At 39.1% G+C, this 16,294-nt stretch overlaps 1 protein-coding gene and 1 long non-coding RNA gene across 11 annotated transcripts in view; one reads left to right on the top strand and one right to left on the bottom strand.

The window, feature by feature from the left end:
- Nucleotides 1-16,294, bottom strand: part of Sh (Potassium voltage-gated channel protein Shaker) — a 165,296-nt gene that overhangs the window by 73,763 nt on the left and 75,239 nt on the right. Inside the window, exon 1 of one of the 10 annotated variants that reach the window (XM_089265090.1) lies at nt 13,520-13,990. The exons of 7 other annotated variants lie outside the window; for them this stretch is intronic. The gene's annotated coding sequence lies outside the window, so the exon portion shown is untranslated. Of the gene's footprint in view, nt 1-13,519; nt 13,991-16,294 lie in introns of those variants that run through there. 2 more of the 10 variants (XM_089265093.1, XM_089265092.1) reach the window with 2 other exon arrangements.
- Nucleotides 11,002-16,294, top strand: part of LOC149090753 (uncharacterized) — a 45,579-nt gene continuing 40,286 nt past the window's right edge. The window contains exon 1 of the long non-coding RNA XR_016197580.1: nt 11,002-11,077. This is a non-coding gene — a long non-coding RNA (uncharacterized LOC149090753). The remainder of the gene's footprint in view (nt 11,078-16,294) is intronic.

Below are 16,294 nucleotides of genomic sequence, written 5' to 3'. Positions count from 1 at the left end.
TAGAAAAATGGGGCCAAACTTCGCAATGAACTTAAAAGCGGAAGTTTGATTGAGACAAGCAAAATGAAATAAATGTTTCACAACAAATCGAAACTCTTTAAATACTGAAAAAAGCGCCGAGGGCAATCACGAACGAGTGAAAAAGATTTCGGCCAAGTTTTGGCCATATCTAGCGCGCTCCACGCCCACAGAGCGCACCAAAAAAATGCTCGGCTTATAAAGTTGTAAGCCCTTTGCGTAATGCACAGACACACATACTAACTAATAGCACTCGCAGAAATGAGTTAATATTCAAGTTCCCAAAACTAATTGCTTTTATTTAGTTGTCAAAGCTTATGACAAAAAAAATTTAAATTTTTGGTTTTTACCCCAACAAAAAAAAGAGTTAGTTTTTCACGTTAACAAATAGGTATTATTTTCTAGTATTTTTTGTTTGTTAGTATTTGTTGTTTTTTCGTGGGTTTCCTTTGGCCTGTTACTAATGGTCGTTGAGTATGTGTGTGTGCTCATGTGTGTGTGTGTGTGTGTGTGCGGGTCAAAGCGAGATTGAAATTCATAAAAGTGCAAAGGTTACAAAGTTGGCTTCAGCTGTTGTTGTTGTTGTTGTTGTTGTTGTTGTTGCTGTTGTTGTTGCGGTGAGCCACGCACGCAACTTTCGGTTATTACTTTTGTTGTTGCTATTGCTGTCGGTCTATTTTTTTTTTCGTTTTGCGGCTTGCCACGTGGTCTGCTGGGCGGGCACAGATAATTGGCACACATACACTCTCACCAACACACACACACACATACAGCTATGCAGTACCCATGCCTCACTGCGTCCGAATAGAAATAGGCAAATAAGAGAAGCACGAATGTTGCTTTAGTTGATCGAGATAGCAGTCTAGCAGATACCCTGCACTGAGTGCATAGCTACAAATAGAATCAAAGGGCTTGTTATATATGCATATATACTGTATATACCGTAAATAATATACATATATGTATGTAAGGCCCCCTGCTTTACGCTAGAGACTCTCGATAGATGGCAAGAGCTGCCCACATACATACACTACACACATACATATACATATATATGCATTAGAGATATTAGATCTAACTATCCAAACTCAAAATAACTCAAAACTGAATGAATATATCAAATATCATAGTATATTATAATATATCAAATAAAGAGCAGAAGAAAAGAAACCAATTTAGCTGCTGTGCCGTCGCTCAGAGTTTGTCACCTCGTCGTTGTTATTGTTATTGTTGTCGGGCTTTACAATTAATTTACGACAATTTAAATTTAAGTGCATATTTTATAACGGCATAAACAACAGCAACAACGGGGGGCAAGCTGCAATTACATCGCCAGCCCCAAAAAGTATGCAGCAGTTTTTTTCCGAGCTTCCCCTTTCCAAATTGTTTTGCATTCCCACGGCAAATTGCACACAATTGTAACTGTGTATGTGTATGTTTGTATACTTCTAACTTTACATAGTTTCTGCTGTAGCTGTAGTAGCAGTAGTAGTAGTTGTTGTTGTTGTTGTTGTCGTTGCTGCCTCGCTGCTAGTATTTTGTGTGTTATTTTTGGCTTGCTTAATGCCATTAAAACTTTTTGTCTAACAGCAACGGCAACACGACTCGCTTGTGTCTAGCTGGTGGCACCCTCGGTCTGTGGATGAGCCATGTTGCTGGAACAGAAAACGAGGCAAAAACCTGCTAACAATGTTGCTTGTTATTAACATTTATAGTTTCGTGTCGACTCCAGTCTGGCTCCGTCTCTCTGTGTGTGGGTGTGTTTAAAAATTTGTAAACTGTCTGCTAAACTGACAGCAAGAGTGAGTGAAACTCACAAAGACAGAGAGAGAGAGAGAGAGAGAGAGAGAGAGGGTGAGTGAGCATGTGTGTGAGAGAGTCTGAGAATATCTGAACGTGACATTCAAAGTTCGATTTGCGTTCTTGTTGCACGTTGCACGCTGCACGCTGCACGCTGCACGTTGCTCGTTGCGACACAAGCCTTTCTTCGGCAACTTTGGCAACCAGGTGGCCAGCTGAGCGACCAGCATTTAATTAAGCTAAGTGCAAGCCCCCAAAAATCAATGAGCCCAAACAATGGGCACTGCCAAACCACCACCTACACTGGCCGAGCCGAGCCGAACCAGCTAAAACCAAGCTGACCTAACTAAGCGCCTGCTTAATAGAACTCAACTCGTGTAAACAATATGCTCTACACCCACACACACACACACACACACGCACTCTTTCTCTCGCATACAGAGCGAGTAAGGGGCAGCTGAAGCTGCTGCAGCAACACCTAAAAGCCGCAAAAGCCACAAACATGCCATGCCCTGTGCCCAGCGCCCTGCGCTCTGCGCTTAGCTGAAAGGCTTTTAAAAAACTGTTTATTCACCTATAGAAATCTGGCTAATAAAATCCTTAAAGTACATATTAATGCCATATAATATGTGTGCGTGAGAAGAGAGAGCGGGAGGGAGAGGGAGAGTGCGAGAAAGTGAGTGAGAGTGCTACATGATTGGCGCCGACAGCAATGAGCAAAGTTTGTTAACAAGTTCATTTCACTTAGAGCTGGGAGAAATCTGAATTCTATATTTCGGAACTTTTTCTGCAGCTGAAAATATCGTTTCGTAATTCATAATTTTAATTGATTTACTAAATTGAATATTCATTATTATTATGATTATATTTTAAATTCATTATATTTCATTTGCATAAGTTTAATTTATTTTAATTTATTTTTTATTTTATTGTTTGTATTTATTTATATACATATATCACTTTACTTATTTTTCATTTTCATTTATTAATTATTTTTCATTTATTAATTTTTTAAAATTTTAATTTGCTTATTATTTTTCATTCTTTTATTATTTTGTACTTATTTATTTACTTTTTATTTACTATAAGTTTTATTTATTCATAATTTTTTATCGTTTAATTGATTATAAGTAATTTATTTATTATTTTTATTTACTAATTATTTTTATTTATTTATTATAATCATTTGTTTATTATTTTTCACTCATTTTTGATTTTCTACTCTTTTATTTACATTTTTGTATAATTATTTTTATTTTTTAAATATTTAATTGATTATAAATCATATATTTATTATTTTTCATTTATTAATTATTTTAATTTGTTTATTATGTTTCATTCATTTATTATTTTCTATTTATTTTTATTTTTTTGTTATTATTAGTATTTATGTATAATTTTTAATTGCTTATATTTATTTGCTTAGTTTGTAGTCGATTCAATATTGCTTTTTTTTTAAATAGTTTAAAGAATTAATTTTTTTTTTCGAATCATTTGATTTTTAATAAGTATTTAAATATTTTCTAACATTTTTTATGCTATCGAAAATTGCTTACTAGTCGCTCAATAATTACTGTCCTGAACTGTTTATATTAGACTTCAAATATGATTGATGCATTTTTGTCCTTCGAGTAAATATTCTGGTCTATTGAGTAATATGAATCCTTTCCCCCTTACTTCATTTCTGCAGCTGTTAATGTTCTTTCAATGTCTTTCATCATATTTTTCTTCAATTCAGTTTCTGCTTCAATTTCTTTTTTAATTTTTCTCGTCTACTGCGCTTCTCAATTTCTTTCCTGCTTTTTACTTCAGTTTTCTTTTGCATGTTTCTCTTCTGTTGTAAATATTCTTTCAGAGCTCATCAGCGACCTTTGGTTTCTTCTGCATTCTCAATTTCTACTCAAGTTTTTCGTCAGTTTCTTCTGTAGTCGTTTTCCATTTCTTCTTGAGTCTCTGTAAGAGGTGCTAAGATAGCTTGCATAGAAAGTAGGGCATATAACATTCACTTGATTGTTCTTTACAGGCTTAGCTTATTTTCAAGCTTCTATCGTAGCTTCTACTGTCGTTGTCTTCTAATGTCTACATTGATTCTTCAACTTCTTTAACAGTGCTTTTTCAATCTTTTGTATAATTGATCTTTTTTCATCTAACTTTTCAATCCTTTTTCTTCAGTTCATTGTCCAGCTATTTCTATTTTTATTCCATTCCTTATCTTCTACCTCTTTCAACTTATGACGATTCTCTCTCTCTCTCTCGCTCTTTCTCTGATTTCATTTAGTCTGCTGAAGAATTCAGCTTCTACTCCAAGTACTTCTACATTTTTGAGCTCAACTTGTTTACTTGCTCTTCAAAGCAACTCATAAATTCCTGAGCTTTACGCTAAGTCCGTAAGTAAGTGCAGCTTAGTTGTCTACCTCATTTAGCTTTCCTGCGGAGTATGTTCAGAGTACTCCGAGTCAATTGTGTGAGTGATTTATTGCTTTGGGTTCGTTCGCTCGCTCTATGCTTTGGCAATTGAACAAATATTTCACAAAGGATACATTTAAGCCAACCTGAAATGAATAAACATTTCATTTCATATTTCTATTATTTATTTTTTGCTATTTGAAATTGAGCTTGGTCCTCTGGCAACCGCAAATGGGATTGAAGTTGATTCAATTGGAAAATTATTGCGAATAAATGAATTTGTTTAATTTATAATTATTCATAATTTAATTCGCAATTAGGCAAGGTGAAATGGACCCAAATCGTATTGCAAATATCAGCATATTCAGTGTGTGAATATGTATTGGGGATATTGACACAATTACAGGGTATCAACTGAGTAAATCCTCAATGCAGGCGGGCATTTAAGACTATGATATGCTAGGGTAAAGATTTTCTAGAATTATTCCAACAACAGCAAGAGCTTGACACATTTTCGTGGGTGGCCATTGCTGAGACTAATTTACAGGGTATCTGTTGACAGCTGTTATAAATCTGTGGATCTATACTTGTGCGACTTTGCCTCGAGTGCTGTTTGCTGCCGCCCTCTCTCTCTCTCTCTGGCGCTGTTGTTGTTGTTGCACCTGCCTCACAAACAGCGCCGCAGGCGACATAGCGTAATTTTTTTATGGCCAACAAACAAACACACACACAGCAAATACACACACACGCACACACATACACAGTGCTGTTTGGCATTGGTATGTTTTATGTTAATTTTTATTGCTCGCTGCTTGCTGATTTTTATTATTCTTGTTGCTGGCGTTGTTGTTGTTGCTGTTGTAGTTGCCATTTGAATTAATTTAATTCGTTTTTTGGTCTTATTTCGGCTGCTTCATCTTCTTCTTTCTCTTTCTCTTTTTTATATATATTCTTGGGCTCTTTTTTTTTGGTTTAATTTGTTGTTTTTTGTTGGTTGTTTATTTACTTTTGCTTAATTAGTCGCGGCGCTTGTTTATATTAAACTGCTCTGTCCCTCTCTCTCTCTCTCTCTCTCTCTCTCTCTCTCTCTCTCACACACTCACTCTCTTCGACAGCAAAAAATCCAATTTCTCTCTCACACACACACACACACGCACATACTTAAATACAATTATAGACAATCTGCCTAAATACACGCAAAGCTTTTCATTGTCCCTTTTTTTCTTTCTACCTCCAGCGAAATCCCCTTTTAGCTCTTTTCGGGTTCCGGATTTACAGTTTGGGAACGTGTCCCCTATTCTAGATGAGCCCCCTCGCTTTTGGCGAGCTGCGAAATGCGATTCCGAATTTGCGAGTGCTCCAAAATCAATATTCTAGCTATTGTTTATGCTGCTCCTCTCCCTTCCTTCTCATCATGTTCTTCCCTTACGTCTTCCTCGTGTACGCCGTCACAGGTTTGCTCGTATTTGTGCAAATATTTTTGAATTTCAAATGAGTATCGACAGCTTCTTTGCTTCATCTTGTTTTGCCTCCATTAAAGTACAAGCTGTCTGTCAGCATTGCACTCAGAACCAGTTCCGGAACTGAGATCGTATCTGATTTAGTGCCTGACTATGGCACTGCTCCAATTCAGCGAAGCTCGCACACATAATGAACCACATGATGCAATTTTGGAACTAGTACGGGCATTAAATTTGATATTTATAACGATATTAGAGACTATTAGAACTAAATTTTTGAGTATTTAAATAGGAGGGCAACATTCACAGCCAATTACGAATCCCCTTTTGAACTAGTTCAAACCGATAAGCTTTTAGTGCAGTCATTAAGATTTAAGAACTTGTTCAATTTCATTGGAATATATGAAATTAATTATTATAATAAGCAAACCTGTGTGTTCCTTATGAACTAGTTCACCGGTTCATATGCAAACTAGTTCATCAGCTCTCTTTTTAACAAATGACTGTGACTATTGATAGCTGAATTGAGAAAGTAGAGAAATTCGGACTTGTTACGAATCACTTTTTGAACTAGTTCGCATAGTTCATGGAGCAATAAATAACGGAGTGAGCAGAGCGAAGAATATATGGGTAAACATTATGGGTAAGTGATCAGATGGGCATTATAAACGAACCAATTACGAATCACTTTTCGAACTAGCTCAAAAATAAATATTAGCCAGTCAAAGCGATGTTATTTCGATGGAGTTCGCCGCGCCAAATGGGCTGGAATGGATTGTGGTTCGACTAACTGCGGTTCTGTGGCCATATATTTGCTTGCCAGTTGCCAGTTGCCAGTTACCGATTGCCACGCCCCCCAGCACATAGCGCATAGCGCATAGCGCGCAGCCCACAGCAAGTCGCTGCGGCTGTGCCCCGCACGACCCCTCATCCCACACCCTTGCTATGCCATTCAGCCTGAATGCCTGCATAATTAAAAGCGATTCCTCGACTTCAATTGATTGACCTGCGGCTAATGCAGCAGCTGCTCCACAGCGTGCCCCAGCTCCATCGCTGCATGCCGCAAAACCGCCTGCGGAGGCGACGGCGTTAGCGTGTGGCGGGATAGGGGGATAGGGGAGATGGAAGGGTGTCGGCGGCACCAGGCGAACAGCTGCAACGCGCAATCGAAACATCAAATTGAATCGCAGCGCAGCAAATCGCAACCAAATCGAATTTCTATTTAAGCAATAATAAAATGTCTCAACAAAACGCTCACTAAGCCACGCCCCTGGCCCAGCGCTGTGTGCGCATACATACAGACATCAATGTATATACATATATACTTGTTGCGATATTTGGCCAGATTTGAAAGCGAGCGAGTTTTCGCTTTAGCGATTTTTATTGCTTTTCCTTTTAAATTCTCATTTTTGGGTTCTGCAGGGCGATTCGAATGGGGAGGGTGAGAGAGGGGGAGGGGAGGCGGCTTGCCCTAAAATCAGCCCCTTACCCGGCGACGAATTTCTTTTGAAGTCAACTGCTGAGCCAAGGTGGCACCACAGCGGGAGCGGGCGGAGGGCGTGTCACGAAAAGGGCTATAGATATGCTGCTCCCGCTGTGCCAGAATAATGCGAACAAGTGGATGAAAATGTTTGACACGGATAGAGCAAAGTGCAGTCAGAGTTATCTCTCTAGCAGCTAGATGGCTCTCAATCCCAGTCTGTGTGTGTGTGCGTGTGTGTGTGTGTGTGAGCTGATGTGCTGTATTGTGTTCAGTTCTGTTCAGTTCTGTTGTGCTGTTTGTATGCCGTGCTGTGGCCTGTCTTGTCGCTGCTTCCGTTTCCGCAGCAGATTTTGCAGCTGCTTGGCCCTTGGCGCAAAATTTGAAAATAATTTGCAATGACGTCATCGTTGCATGCGGCAAGTGCCATGTGGCATGACAGCAGCAGCCCCGAAAAAAATACCCAAAAAAAATTACTAGAGGAGGACGCATCAGCTCTGCTTCTGCTGCTGCTTCGGCTGGCAGCGACTGCATAATTGTTTATGTTTATATAACAATGCGGCGGAGACTCAAGCGAGGGGACTCGGGCGAAACTATGCTCGGCCCACGGTGCGTATGCTTGACCTTCAATTAGGCGGCCCGATCAATAAGTTCTTGTATTTGCTTCTTCATTTCAACATTTTGTTGTTGGCTTCCTCTATAGTATATGTTTTGTTGTATTTTTGTTTCTACTGCTTGTTGAGTCGTAAAAAGAATTACGCAAAGGCCAAGTGAAAAAAAAAAAAAAAACAAAAAAGAAAATGAAAATGAAAATAGGACGCAAATAAAACAAGAGAAATGCAAAAAACAAGAAGGAACCAGAGCTGGGCATGGCCAAGGTGTATGTGTGTGTGTGTGTGTGATGTGATTGTTTCATATTAAAATCACGCAGCGCACGTGAAGCTTACACACACATACACAGAGAGAGAGAGAGGGAGAGAGACAGCTCTGTGGGTCACGGCATATTAAAAAAAAAAAATAGAAACGAAAACCAAACCAAACTGAAAAAAAAAAACTCGCCGCAGTGCGTAACTTTTAGCCATGCCTTAAGCTGCTGCCTGTACACATTACACACGCACACGCACACACACACACCTCCTCGACTCTGTGAGCTGCCAAAAAATATGTGCCACAAAAAGGTTTTGGCCAGCAAATAATTTGTAGCGCCCAGTCAGCAGTTGAAATGAAGAACAGAGCAGACAAATGCAAAGTTAATGGCCAAGCAGAGAAGAACAGATAGAATGAGAAAGAGCGAGAGAGAGAGAGAGAGGGAGACAGAGAGACAAGGACTACAGCTCTGCATAGGCAAAAACTTTGAAAGTCAAGTCAAATTCGAATATGCTACAAATATATGTGCAGCAGCAGGAGCAGGAGCAGGAGGAGGAGCAGGAGCAGGAGCAGTCGCAATTCAATGAGCGCACAAATGGGGCATGCACGACTAAATAGATGCCCCGTCCACAAATAATTGCAAGTAATTAAAAACGACTCAGGCAATAAATCAAGATTGTGAGACGTGATTTACACGAGGACACATTTCTGCAGAGTTGCCAAACTAGCCAAATAAACATAATATATGTATATGTGTGTAATAAATATAATGTATGCATGTATGTGAATACAGTCATTACCAATACAGTGTTATAATAATAATGTTCTAATGGTTTCTTCAGCCTTACTCAAATGCATGATGTATATTTGTATATCGAGGAACCCAGCTGGCAACTCTATTTCTTTTGACAGAGATGCCGATCATTTGGGAGATATCATAATCAAAAATACATCTCAAGAAATCTACTTGAATTTTTGATTTTCTGTCATTAATATGGGCAACCCTGTAGAGCTGCCAGATGGGTCCTTCGAATATGGGAGCTGCTACAGCACACAAATAATCAGAAATTCGCCAAAGCATATATTTGGATAGAACTTTTAGAGTTGCCATAGCACAAATGCAGATTTCTGCGAATCCAATAAGTTGGAGTTGTTTCAGTTAGGAATAAAATTGTGAAACTTTATATTTATATATGGAAAAAAGTTATATTATAAAAGAAAAAGTTTAAATATGAATATGAGAGAGTCTATGCATTGGTAGAGTTGCCACACATAAAGAAAATAAACACAGAATATTTTAAAGCGTTTTCTCCCCAGTTTTCAGTAAACTAGAAAATTTTTTTCAAAATTCTTTTTAAGTATATTTCTTCCGAACAACTCTGGGAGAGCTGAGCAAAACAACCGAGATAAAAACTGCAATTGATGTAGTTCAAACCCAAATCAAGTTAGCTCTAGTGTGTATTGCCAACGGTTCGATGTAGATTTACCAACCAGCACTGCCACCCTGCGAAATATTTCAAGAGCTCTTGCTACAAGCCACATCCGCTGTGTTTCCACTCAGCCTCAAATAACAATGGTAAAGCTAGAGAGCGTAAATAACAATTTTCATGTTGGTCTATAAACAGTTAATTTAATGAAAAATCCTTTGGATTGCGTTGCAAATACGAATTGCTTAATTTGCTCCAATATTGGCTATGGGATACGGAATTTTATACTAAAATATGCGAACGCATCTAATTGAAGCCGAAGTAAACAAGCTATACAGCATTAGGCTGCATGTAAATAACAGTACTGAGTAGTCAAATGGATAATGAATTACAAAATCCATTTAAAGACAATGCAAAATCAAACAAAACGCTGGGGAAATGCTGGGAATGCGTTTATCTCAATTTGAAATGGCCAAAACAAAAAACATCGAAAATAACGGAAAAAGAGTGAAGAGTGAACGTACATAAAGAGGAAAATCAATTTCGAATTTAAATCAACTGAGAAAAAAACGAAAGAAAAACAAAAATGAGGAAAATAGCAGCAGAAAATTCAAATTCAAATTGTTAATGGAGTTGCCGTAGCGCAAAAATTTCGAGTGGCTTTGGGCCTACTTTCATGAGGCATTCATTAGCAGCGCACCACCACGCACCGCCTAGACCGACCTGCCTCACCCAGAGCAGACCAGACCACCACCACAACAGCAGCAACAACAACAACAACAACAACAAAACAGGCGAAAATGTGCGTGCGAATCGTTCGCAGTTCTTCAACTGCCCCTCAACAAAGCGCGAATTGTTATGGGCTGGTTTTTTTTCTCTTTTATTTTCTTTTTTTGATTTGTTGCTCATATTGTTGTTGCTGTTGTTCGGTTGCATGTTGAAAGTTCAATCAAAGTTAAGAAGCGTTGCTTAAGCCAAGGCTAAGCAAGCGACGCCGTCACGCCAGCCTTTAGCTTCAGCTTGCCAAATGGCACATGAAAAGTGCTCAATCTATATAAACATACATATATATATATGTGTGTGTATGTATGTATTTCCTAATTTAAGCGCCACCTGGCGCTGAGAGCAACGCGTTTACATATTAACATATAATAAGTCCAATTTTTCTAAGTACATATGCTTGACTGTTAATGAGGATTCGTTTTGATTGTCTAGATCTATTTATTTTGGAATTCAAAGCACATTTAATTATTTCATTAAATACCGTAAAATGACAAAATAAATGAATATAAAAATTTTAAGGAATTCCTATGAATATAATTATCAAGAAATTCAAATTGTAATATCTATAATATTTATATATTTTTTATCCTCATTGCCAATTCAATGGACTCAATAATATTTAATTTTGTGGTAAGTACAGCCTAAAATATAATTTCTTCCCTTGTGTATCTTACGTTAAAGATAATGTATTTTCGTCGATAAATTAATTAACTTCTGTTGTATAGATTAAATTGCCTTAGAGGTAGCGGCAAGCTAAGCTCTAAAACAAAAAAGACAAAAAAAAAAAAAAAAAAAAAAAAAAAAAAAAAAAAAAAAAAAAAAAAAAAACAAGAAAGGTAATTTCTCAAAAGATTAAAAATTAAAAAATATTTATATGTATATTTTATATTATGAATTTGGAAATCAAGGGCTAATGGTTTTGTTAATGTGTATAAAACAGGCAGAAAGAAGCGTGGCAGACTCCATATAGTACATATATTCCTGAAGAGCATGACAAGCTGAGGTGATATAACCATACCCGTCTGTCTGTCTGTCCGTCCGTTAGCACACCTATATCTCGTAAATCACATATGATAGAGATTTGTAATTTTACATGAATATTCGAGTATGAAAAAGCCAATACAAATTGATCATATTATTATCGATAACTCACACAATTTGTTACTATTGATTATAATCGATAAGTGGATTTTGCTTGTTAAGCATAATTGTTAAGCATATTATTTGAGTGTGGTCATTGCTGGATACTTCCACATAATGAATAACATGATTATCAACATAAAGATTTTGTAAACCACGCGCCTTTGCCCTAAATTTCTAAAAAAGAAAAGTATGTTGGGGACTTTTACTTTGGCAAATGACTGTTATTATCATGTTCGAGAAGTTTGGTATTAAGAGTCCAGCTACAACATGACTTGTTCAGCAAATAAGTCCTCAAAGCTTGGTTACTGTTCTAGTGTATGTGTATAAGCGAAGCGTAGGAATTTTGGAATATCAGCTCTTTGGTTTTCGGGTCCCTATTCAGGGTTCTAGCTGCTTTGCTTTCAACATATATAAATTTGTTCTTAACATAATTTTTGTTTAAACAATAAAGTTAATTTAATTACTTCAGCAATTTTAAGCATTGTATTGTTCTCAAAATACATTACTTGACCCTTACTATAAATGTTTTATATACATATATGTATATATGTATTTTTTTAATGAACATTTTTCGCTGCAGATATATTTAAGTGTTTTCTTTTTCGCAAAAACAAATCAGTTAATTAATTTTATATATTATTTATAATTTTATTATTATTTTATTATTTAATCAGCGACACTGTTGTCACTATATTCAATTCAATTAAGCAAGTAAAAAATGATAAACTTTATATTCAGTATTCCTGAAATAAAGTGAACTCTTGCATTTAAAATTTTTTGTATTTACTTTTTTTTCTCCATTTAAGCTTCAAATTGAATTAAATGAATATAAAATGTATGATTTTTGCTTTTTATTAATGAAAGGGATAATAAAAGCAATTTATATATATGTACGAGAGTACATATACATGTACATGTACATATATATATTTTGTAACTTAAAAATCTTCAATGCTCAATGAAACACGAATTTGGTTTGAGGCGTTTCAATGATGATTAGAGCGCCATCTAGCGACAGTTGGCGGCGTAGGCTTAGCTTTGACTTGGTTTTTAGTGGGTTTTGAGGCAAATAGATTTCTTTTCGATAGACGCATATGACTCTTTCTTTTCTGATAAAAATATTTAATTTGGGTCAGCGGCTGGTGACGCCGTCAACGCGTCGTATGCGCAACATTTGTATTTTATTATTCATACACATAGACATGTGCATGCATGTGTGTTTGTATGGGTGAATAAATATAAATACATGTATGTAAACTGCGATATTATTGACTCTTTTGAAGTTGTGGCCGTTGCCGCTGCGAAATGCTTTGACAGTGTTTTTTGCTTGATTTATCGCATGTTTTCTCGCATTCATTTCAATACAAACAAAGCAAACATTTTATATTGGGTATATGAATTGGAGACCATTTGCAATTGGCAATTTAATTCAGGCTTCAATTGAAGCTAAAGCCCCGAGGCTTATGTAACCCAAACAAAAATAGAAATAGCTAAAGGAATAGAAATTTAAATTGAAATAGCTAAAAAACAAGAAGGGAAATTGAAATAGAAATAGCAAAAGGCAAATTAAAGTCAGAGGCTAACTTCAGCTTCGATGCCTGCTGCGAACTCGAGCCATGGAAATTAACTTGGCTAAAATATTCATTAAGTGCGCTTCCAACAGCTGAGCCAGTTAGTGCAGCAGGCGAGAGTTGCTAGGCAGCCAAGTTGCCAGTTGACTTAAGGGGCAGGGGCAGCAAGGGCGAGCTGTTGGGCGCCTTTAGTCTACGCAAATTATGCTGCACGTTGCACGCTGGCCAATGCACGTTGCACGCTGCAATTTGCACGCTGCACGTTGCATTAATTAAGGTAAATAAACAAATGACTAAGAGCAAAGGCGAGAGAGCCAGCGGCCTGCGGGGGAGGGCGACGCTGCAACGGAGACGACGCGGAGACGATGCGAAGAAGCTGCGTCACAACTGCTGCAGCAAGTCTCGAGACTTTCATTGGCATGCAGCAGTTGCAGCTAAATTCCAGCGACTTTTTCTCATTTTTGATGTTTTTTTATTCTTCTTCTCCCTCATTGCATTATTTTCTTTATTTTTCTTTTGCATTTGGGAGTTGCAGGCAAAAGTTTGGAGCGACGCTTTAAGCACCTTTCTCAAGCTGCAGTTCACGTTGACACGCATAACAACAACGTCAAAAAAAAGTTGAAAAAAATCACGCGCACACACCAACACACCAACAGCAACACACACGCGCACGCACGCGAGCGGGAAACGGAATGTTGCACGCGGCTGCCGGGCCCCGAGGCGGGCAACTGGACGAGGCACAAAAACACAAACAAACAAATGACAGCCCGATTGACTGACTGGCTGACTGACTGACTGATTGACTGATTGCTTGATTGACTGGCTGGCTGACTGACTGATTGATTGATTGAGCGTTTGTTGCTATATTTATTTAGCTAGCGATCGAGTAACTGCGAGCGATGCGACCACCGACTGCCTCGCTTGGCGTAACGTAAACGACAAGAGCCGCCGCGTGCGCTACGTGAAACGCGGTACGTTGCGACGACGTGACTGCGACTGCGACGACTGAGCGCTGCAAATGGAGTCGCTGGCAGAGCCACAGTCACAGCTACAGCTACAGCTACAGCTACGGCAACAGCGACAGCCATAGCCATAGCCATAGCCACAGTCACAGCCACAGCCACAGCCGCTGCTGGCACAGCCAATGCCCCAGTACGCTGAGCTGAGCCGAGCCGAGTCGAGCCGGGCAGCGGCAGCGGCAGCGGCAGCGGCAGTGGCAGCCGCAGCCAGCCGAGCCCCAAAATACAACCGAAGGCCCAGTCGACACGCTGCCCGAGCCGCGCCACGAACGACCGACTCACAGCTCGTTGGCCGAGTCGCAGCTCAAGCACGTGCGATTTGCTGCAATGTGCTGCTCGGCAGACGACGTGCTGCTGCTGCTGCTGCTGCTCCTGCTCCTGCTGCTGCTCCTGCTGCTGCTGCACTCTGCGTGTTGCGTGCCGGGCAGGTGCCTGCCACAGCCGCGCCAACAACAACGAGCCACTGCCAAAAGCGAAGGCAAATAGTTTTAGTGCCACTTGGCACGAACAAGTAAAAGAACACCGAAAAAAATAGAGTTAAAAAAGCAAAAGGAAAACAATAGCAGCAGCAGCAGGAGGCGCAGCAGAAGGAGGAGGAACTCGGACTTAAGCAGAGGCTGGCGAAAAATAAACGGAATAAAAAAGCATATTTAAACGAAGCACTGACTGAACATGCCTGAGCACAAGTGGGCTGCGGGGCTGTCGGGGCGGGGCTAGCCTTTTGGACAGGCTAAAAGCCCGGGCAAACGGCTCTGGCTCCGGCTCAACTGACCAAAAGAACGCGGTCGCGACTCCAATGAAAGTGCCAGCGCCAACGGCCAGAGGCGGCGACCAAGGGGTCGAGGGGGTCGCGGAGGGGGGCCCAACAGGCAAACAGGCGACACGCCGACCAGCGCCGGTCAGCGCGCGCAGTGAAGCGTGTGGCACGAACAACAATAATAAAAACAACAATAATAGGCATACACGCACACACACACTCACACACTCACACATACTCACACTCGCATACAGGTGTAGGCCAAAAGCCGAAAGTAGGTGAAAAGTGTAAATGAAAAGAGAAACAGACGACAAAAGCGAAAATCGAATTCAAAAAAGTCAAAGGGCTATATGACTGTGTGTGTGTGTGTGAGTGTGTGTAAGTGTGCGTGTAAGACAGGTTAAAAGCGTCCACACACACCACACACACTCACACTCTGCCAGCTATCTGTATTATTTATGTGTTGCTTTAAAAAGCCGCCGGGCGCCGTGGCCATTTCTGTATTTTATTTTATTTTTTTTTATTTCGGCCCTTGGCACGCGGCGTATGATTAATATAATGCAACGACAACTCAATGCAAACGCCGACTCGCTTTCACGCTCTCTTGCTCTGCCTCTCTCTCACACACACTCTCGCTCTCTCTGTCTCTCTCTTATTCTCTGTGCTGCGCTTTGTGTCACGTGTGCACTTGAACGCGCCAAGCTGAAAGCCACTGGCGCCGCAGAGGCCGCACACAACTGCCAATAGCAACAGCAGCGTAACAGCAACAGCAACAGCAACGACAACAACTACAAAACCAACAACGCCAACAACAATTGCATTTGCAGCGCGTCCACTCGGCGTATGTGTAATGCAATTATTAATAAGCATATGCGCAAATGCATTTACAAGCCTTCCCTTTAACGGTCCCAGTGCGTGTGTGTGTGTGTGTGATTAAAGCTTTTGTCGCTGTTGAGATTAATACCCTGAACACACGTAAAAGCTTTCTTCAAGCTTGCAGTGCAACACAGGACGCAAACCTCAGCATTGAGCTTTAGAGCTTAGATTCTATGCTGGACTAGGGCTAAGCAAGCCAAAGCTTTCAATAAAGGTAAGCTTGAGCGCTTTTTACATCGAATCAAAGCTAAAAGAAAGCGTCAAATAAATGTGATACAAATTATATGCTTCAACTAGTGAAGAGCTTTCGACTAAGCTTGAAACTTTAGAAAACTTCCTTGGAGTGAATGAAGTTTAAAAAAGGTTTATATTTATTATAACTTATGTTTCGTATTTCATATTTTATATATATATTATATTTTTATAATTTATATTTTATGTTTTATATTTTATATTTTATATTTAAAAATTTTTTTTATTTTATATTATATTATTATTATACTTTAACCCAAATAAGCCCAATTTATGGCTCGATGGGAAGCTTTTGACTATTGACCGTTTTACAAACGTTGTTAAGCTTTAATCTTAAATGTGACTGACTACACAGCTCTAAATACGATTAATTTGAAGACATTATATATATAAAGAGGGGAAGAAAAGGCAAAAGAGAGGGGGATACTGTGCAAG

Source organism: Drosophila navojoa, chromosome X (assembly GCF_054131105.1).
Source record: "Drosophila navojoa isolate 15081-1374.11 chromosome X, UAZ_NAV_1.0, whole genome shotgun sequence".
Taxonomy (NCBI): domain Eukaryota; kingdom Metazoa; phylum Arthropoda; class Insecta; order Diptera; family Drosophilidae; genus Drosophila; species Drosophila navojoa.
This window is presented reverse-complemented; position numbering and strand designations above follow the sequence as displayed.